Genomic DNA, 6,000 nt, shown 5'->3' on the forward strand with positions numbered 1-6,000 from the left:
TTGCATCAAGGTCTTCTTTCCAAGCTTGAAATTTACACTAATATGGAGCACACACACGAATTAGGGTTTCTGGACCATCAAGTGGCTGCAAAGGAGCTAAGGGAGGCTAATGATCCATTAAATAGGGTGCCAAACCCCGGAAATTAGGGTTTCACCCTCCAGCTCCAACTCGTCAAGTCACTCTTCTAACTCGGCGAGTTGGTCACTTAAACGCGTGGTCCAACCCCGCTGCTACTCGACGAGTCTGGCAACCAACTTGTCGAATATATCTTGAATTCATGAGAATTTATGACCATAAAATGGTATTTGAGAATCGAGGCATTACATTTTTTATGTTCTATGTTTTATGTGTTTTGTTAGGATTGTTCCATGTGAACGACATTCCAATACAAGTGTTATTTGACTCGGGAGTTTAGGAAGAAGAGTGTTGGGAATGCAAAGCCTTCTTTGACTGTGTAGGAAGGTGATGACGAATTTGGATGTGTTGAAGTATGGTCCACAGATTCTGAAGATGAGGAAGTTGGAAGCCCACGCATGGTGGATGTTTTGTTGTAAAGTCTGAAGTGCAGGAGTACGAAGGAAGATGCCTGATGGTTCAGAGTGGGGACTCAGGGCGGAAGGGATATGCTACTGATGGCGGCAAACCCTGTCAAAATTATTTTGATGCGAGACCTGTTTCTGAACAGGGGAGTGAATGCAAGAAGGTCATCAATAAGGTACACTCTAATTTTAGTGATAGTTATAAAGAGAACACGTCTAAGAAATTCTAACCTAAATGATCAAATTAGCAAGTTAACAAATAAAAGTGAAGAGAGAAGAATGTGGATAGAGAAGTTGGAGTTAGAGCTAACTAGGTCAAAGGATGATGTTTTTTTTATCTTAAGAGAGACAATTTAGCACTTTTAAAACAAAGCAATATTTTTTGTTTAATTGCGAAGCGTTTATATTTCAATATTACTCAACTACACCTTGATTGTGATATAGGTAAAAATATACACAAAATGATCTTACCCTTTCTTGAATTGAAAGAGGATGAAATCGATGCAGAGTGCTATAAGTGTGAATCCATTGTGTCCTTTGATGATGTTTTCGATTCGTACAAAATTGGGCTTGACAAAATAGAAGCATATATTCAGTCCAAAGAGCACAAGAATATGTTAAAACAAATGTTTAGTAATAAGGGGAAAGAACAAATTAAATTTAATATTGTGAAAAAATTTGACTCGTTGTGCACAATGTTGAGTTCATAAAATACTTTTGATGCTGAAAATGTTTCTGAATTTGATGAAAGCGACATGAGTGAGATTTCTGTAGAGGATGAGATAGATTGTGCTGCATTTGTAAAAAATGAGGTTGAACCAAAGAAAAAGTTGATTTCTAAAAATTCAATTGAATATATTCGTGTTGTTGAAGGTTCAAAAGTTTTAAAATCAAAAGCCATAGTTTTTTCGAAAGTACAAACCGTCCCTAATCAAGTTTTCGTAAAAACTGGATTGGACAAAACTGATACATCAGAACTAACATCCATTGTTAATAATGATAATGTTGATGGTTGTGATGAATTTTTCTGGTCTGGACCAATAGACAATGCAGACGAAACAAAAGTCTTTTCGAAATGACCTCATGGAAAACGAAAGGAAAATATGTTTCAGAACCACTGAATTGTGTTGACCTTCGTTACAATTTGGCAGAGCCAAGTGGCATAGAGAATGTGTCAAGTGAAACATCTTCTGAATAGACTGACACACCGGTTAGAAAAATAGAAACCTAGGACTAACATTCAAAAGTCAGCCGAGGAACTCATTGCTAAGAAACGACAACTCAATGTTAGATATAGGAAGAACTTGCAAGAAAGAAAACGTTTCTAGAAAAAAAAGAATTCAAATCAAAATTTTGTTAATTTAGAAAGATCTTCAGTTCAAAATACGAACTCTTCTCCTATTCATAAACCAAAAGCTAAACCTTTTTCAAAAACACAAGTTTCAAAACCACAAGTTTCAAAATCTATTGAAAAATCAAAATCCAATTGTCCTCTAACAACAAATTTTTCAAAATCTGTCAACACATCAAAAGATGTTAAGGGCAAAAATAAGGTTGTTTTGGAACCAGATATTTCACTCAAGGAATACAAAGCTAACTTGAAAAAGGAGGAAAAAGCCTTTGCAAAGCGAATGGCTAAGAAACTTAAAGAATTTTTTCAACAAAAATCCAAAGTGATTGAAACTAACCTTGGAGAAAATAAAATGAAGGTTTTCAAAATATTCAAAGGGGAAAATAGTGTGTTGCTAAAAAGAGCCTTCTGGGTTAATGCGAGTGTAAATTTTCTTGTTCTTAAGAAATCCTCACAAGGACCCAAGAAAGTTTGGGTTCCTAAATCTCTCTAAATTTTGTAGGTAATGTGTGATGAACAATACGTCTATGAATGTTACACTGACAGTGGTTGTTCACGTCACATGACAGGAAGGAGAGAAGAACTGGGGGAATTTCGATCGTTGGAGGATGGTGGTAGAGTAAAGTATGAAAACAAAGCCACAGGAGAAATTAAAGGATATGACATGATTACGAATGGCGAATTCTCCATTTGGAAAGTAGCTTATGTGGAAGGCCTACAACATAAACTAATAAGCGTTTCTCAATTGGTTGTATGTAACGCCCCGATTCTCAGGTATTGATTTTATAAGAATTTTCTTATTTTCAAGGCCTACTCGATGAGTTGGTTGCCCTACTCATCGAGTAGCAGCGAGTTGGTCCGCGTGATTTAGTGAACTACTCGCCGAGTCCAAGAGGGGACTCGACGAGTAGGAGCTGGCAGATGAAACCCTAAATTTCAGGGTATTGCACCCTATTTAAAGGATCATTGGCCTCCCCCATCTGCCCCTTTATAGCTTCTTGTCACCCTTAAACCCTAAATCGTGTGTGTGTTTCCTTGGTGTGTTGAATCTTAGAAGAGGAATCTTGGTAAAGAATCATCTGGGGAACCAATAAATTGAAGCAAGGAAACTCGTGGGAAGCAAATATCTACTACAGTTGGCACCCTTTTTGAAAGTATTTGGCTGTTACCTTGGCTTATTTCATTCTAGATGTCTTTTGGGTGGGTTTTAGGGCTTTCCTAGTATGTTTGGAAGGTTTGCTTGTGTATAAGCTAAGATCTAAAGTTATAACTTCATATCTGAACTCTCTTGGGTCTTTAAGTCCATAAAGCTTCCAAATTTTGCAAAGATGAGACTCTCCTTAAGTGCAAAACCTCCATTGCAAGCTTAGTTTGTCATTTTAAGACTTTAGGGCCATGCATGCACGTAAAGTTTGCAACTTTACGTGATAAACATGCCTTGAGGGACTGGATCTACAATATGTAGCCTTAGCATGGCTTAAAAAGCCTCTGTATGGATGAAGGACAGAATGGACTCGGCGTGTCGGATGAATGACTCGACGAGTCCGATGAAGATTGCCTTGGGCTCAGCGAGTCAGTCGATGACTCAGTGAGTCGGTTAGGTTTTTCCCAACCCTTGGACACATTTGAACACGACGAGTTGTAAGGGGAAAACTTGCCGAGTTGGCCGGGGAGTTACAACCACTGACACTACGAACTCGACGAGTCACTCAAGTGACTCGGCAAGTTGGTGAGCATGCAAGGAACTCGACGAGTGGCTGGTTGTACTCGACGAGTTGAGGTCAACATGGGTTGTTGACTTTGACATTGACCAAGGGTTGACTTTTGTACTTCTGGGACATTTTGGGAAATTGGAAATTTAAAAGCATGGTTCTATGGTGCATTTAGGTGGTGGAGTTGAACCGAAAATCCAAGAGCTTGAGTTTATCTTCAAGTCACTGTATGAGGTGAGCTATCCTCACTATACCAATGGGTCTAAGGCACCAAGGTCAACCCTTTATATATTTGTATATGGATTATGGCATGATATGCTTATTGATTACATCCTGGTAGTTAGGATGGTGGTATACTTATGCTTAGTGGCATGGTTAGGTCAGTGTCTTTGTTATAGGATGATGCTATGTTAGTGACTGGTTAGGTCTGTATCCCGGTTATTGGGATGTTGCTACAATTAGTGATCTGTTAGATCGGCTTGACTGTTATATGATATGAGCTAGCATATGATATTTATGTGCACATGTTTGTTTGATTGGGTGTTGGGTTGAGGCGGTCCTGTTTTGTGCTGTAGGACAACATACCCGCTGAGTGGTCTGGTTAGGCTGTAGGCCCTGCGAGCCGGTCCAGTCATGCCGAAGGCTTGGGGGCGGTCCAGATAGGCTGTAGGCCCTGCAAGGCGGTCCAGTCAGGCCGAAGGCTCAATATGCATGTTGTTCTGTGATTTTTATATGATGTGGTTATATTTGTATGGTGTTGGTATTTTGGGGGAACTCACTAAGCTTTCAGGCTTATAGTTTCAATTTATTGTTTCAGGTACATCGGGGGATCACGGAAAGGCGAAGGCATGATCGTACAGCTCCTCATGATTTGTTTATGTTTCTGGGAAAACTCTGATATTAGATATTTTGAAAACAAACTTTATATTGATGGATGGTTTTAAATGGTTTAAAAAAGTTTTAATTTGGCATGAAATTTTTGGGTGTTACATTGTAGGTATGGGGCTGAATGTAACATCCTGGTTATTAAATAAATAAATTGATTAAATTCGATGAACGAATAGTCGCAATAAATTCATATTATTTAGGGTATTATTGGTTTCGGGGAGTCGAATGTTATAAATTGGATTATTCAGGGGTTAAAGTGCAATTTCGAGACTTATTTCGTAAAGGATTTTAATAGTTAGGGGGTGTTTGGTGTTATTGGTGATGGGTTTTAGCCATAAGAACTTTCCTATGTGCGCATGCAAAACCCTAATGCTTGGATCTAGGTTTTCTAATTAAACATGCTTTGAATCCAAGACTTCTAATGACTAATTAAGTATAAAACAATACAAAATCAGATCTAGAAGTTTACCTTTGAATCTCTTGTTTTGATCTTGTTGTCTTGGAGCTCTAGAGTCACAATTGTCACTCCTCTAATGGCTTACTAACACCAAATAGCAAAGAAGATGATTTGAGAGAGAGGAGAGGAGGAAATCGGCCAGGGTTTCTCTATTCTAGATGAGATGCCGATTTCCCTTGGCCATAGGGTCTATTTATACTTGTAGACTCCTTAAGGGTTTCACCTTAAACCCTAGTTGGATAATCCTTTCCTTAAAGCAATCCAAATCCTTACCATAGATAAGCATTGGACGATTTGAGGCTATCCCTAGCCCTAGAATCTGTCCACCCTTCATCCAATAAGGATTTACAGTCTAAAGTGTAACTATCAAACAATTGAAAGTTTATACCCTCTTATTTAATTAATCTCTTTAAGTCACCAAATTAATACTAATTAATTTATGACTTATATTAATCAAATAACAATATTATTATTCATTATATTATTCTCATAATATATCAATAATATTTATTCTCTCATAATAAATCATCCTGTCAAGTTGCTATGGTGAAGGCAACCCAAACGGACCATGCATAATCGGGTCAAATACTTGCCTAATATAGTTGCAGCCTTAGACACTATTCCAACAATTGGGACGTGTTATGTAAGACTTTTAGAAGATGGGGGTTGTTTAGTGAAATTCAGACTTATTTTGTAAATGAATTTAAGGGTCAGGGTTCAAATGGTAATTTGTAGACTTAATTTGAAATGATTTCTGGTTGGAGGGACCAGTTCTGCCATTAGGGCAATATGTTTGTATGACCGGGTATATAAGTATATGAAACCCTAAGCCTAAGCGAGTCTCAGCCGCACAACCCCCATTTCACCTGATTGCAGTCGTAATCCTCAAGACCCCATCACCGGTCATCGCCTCTTCGCCTGTTGAAGCCAAAATACCACTGAGATGCCGCCACGAATCTGGTGTTGCCGCTATCTCCGGTTCTACGCCACCTCAAATCGTCGCCGGAGGAGCCGAGGCAGCTGAAGTCCGATGTCGGGTAGGTGTTGCTGCC

The sequence above is a fragment of the Lactuca sativa genome, chromosome 3 (genome assembly GCF_002870075.4).
Source record: "Lactuca sativa cultivar Salinas chromosome 3, Lsat_Salinas_v11, whole genome shotgun sequence".
Lineage (NCBI taxonomy): Eukaryota > Viridiplantae > Streptophyta > Magnoliopsida > Asterales > Asteraceae > Lactuca > Lactuca sativa.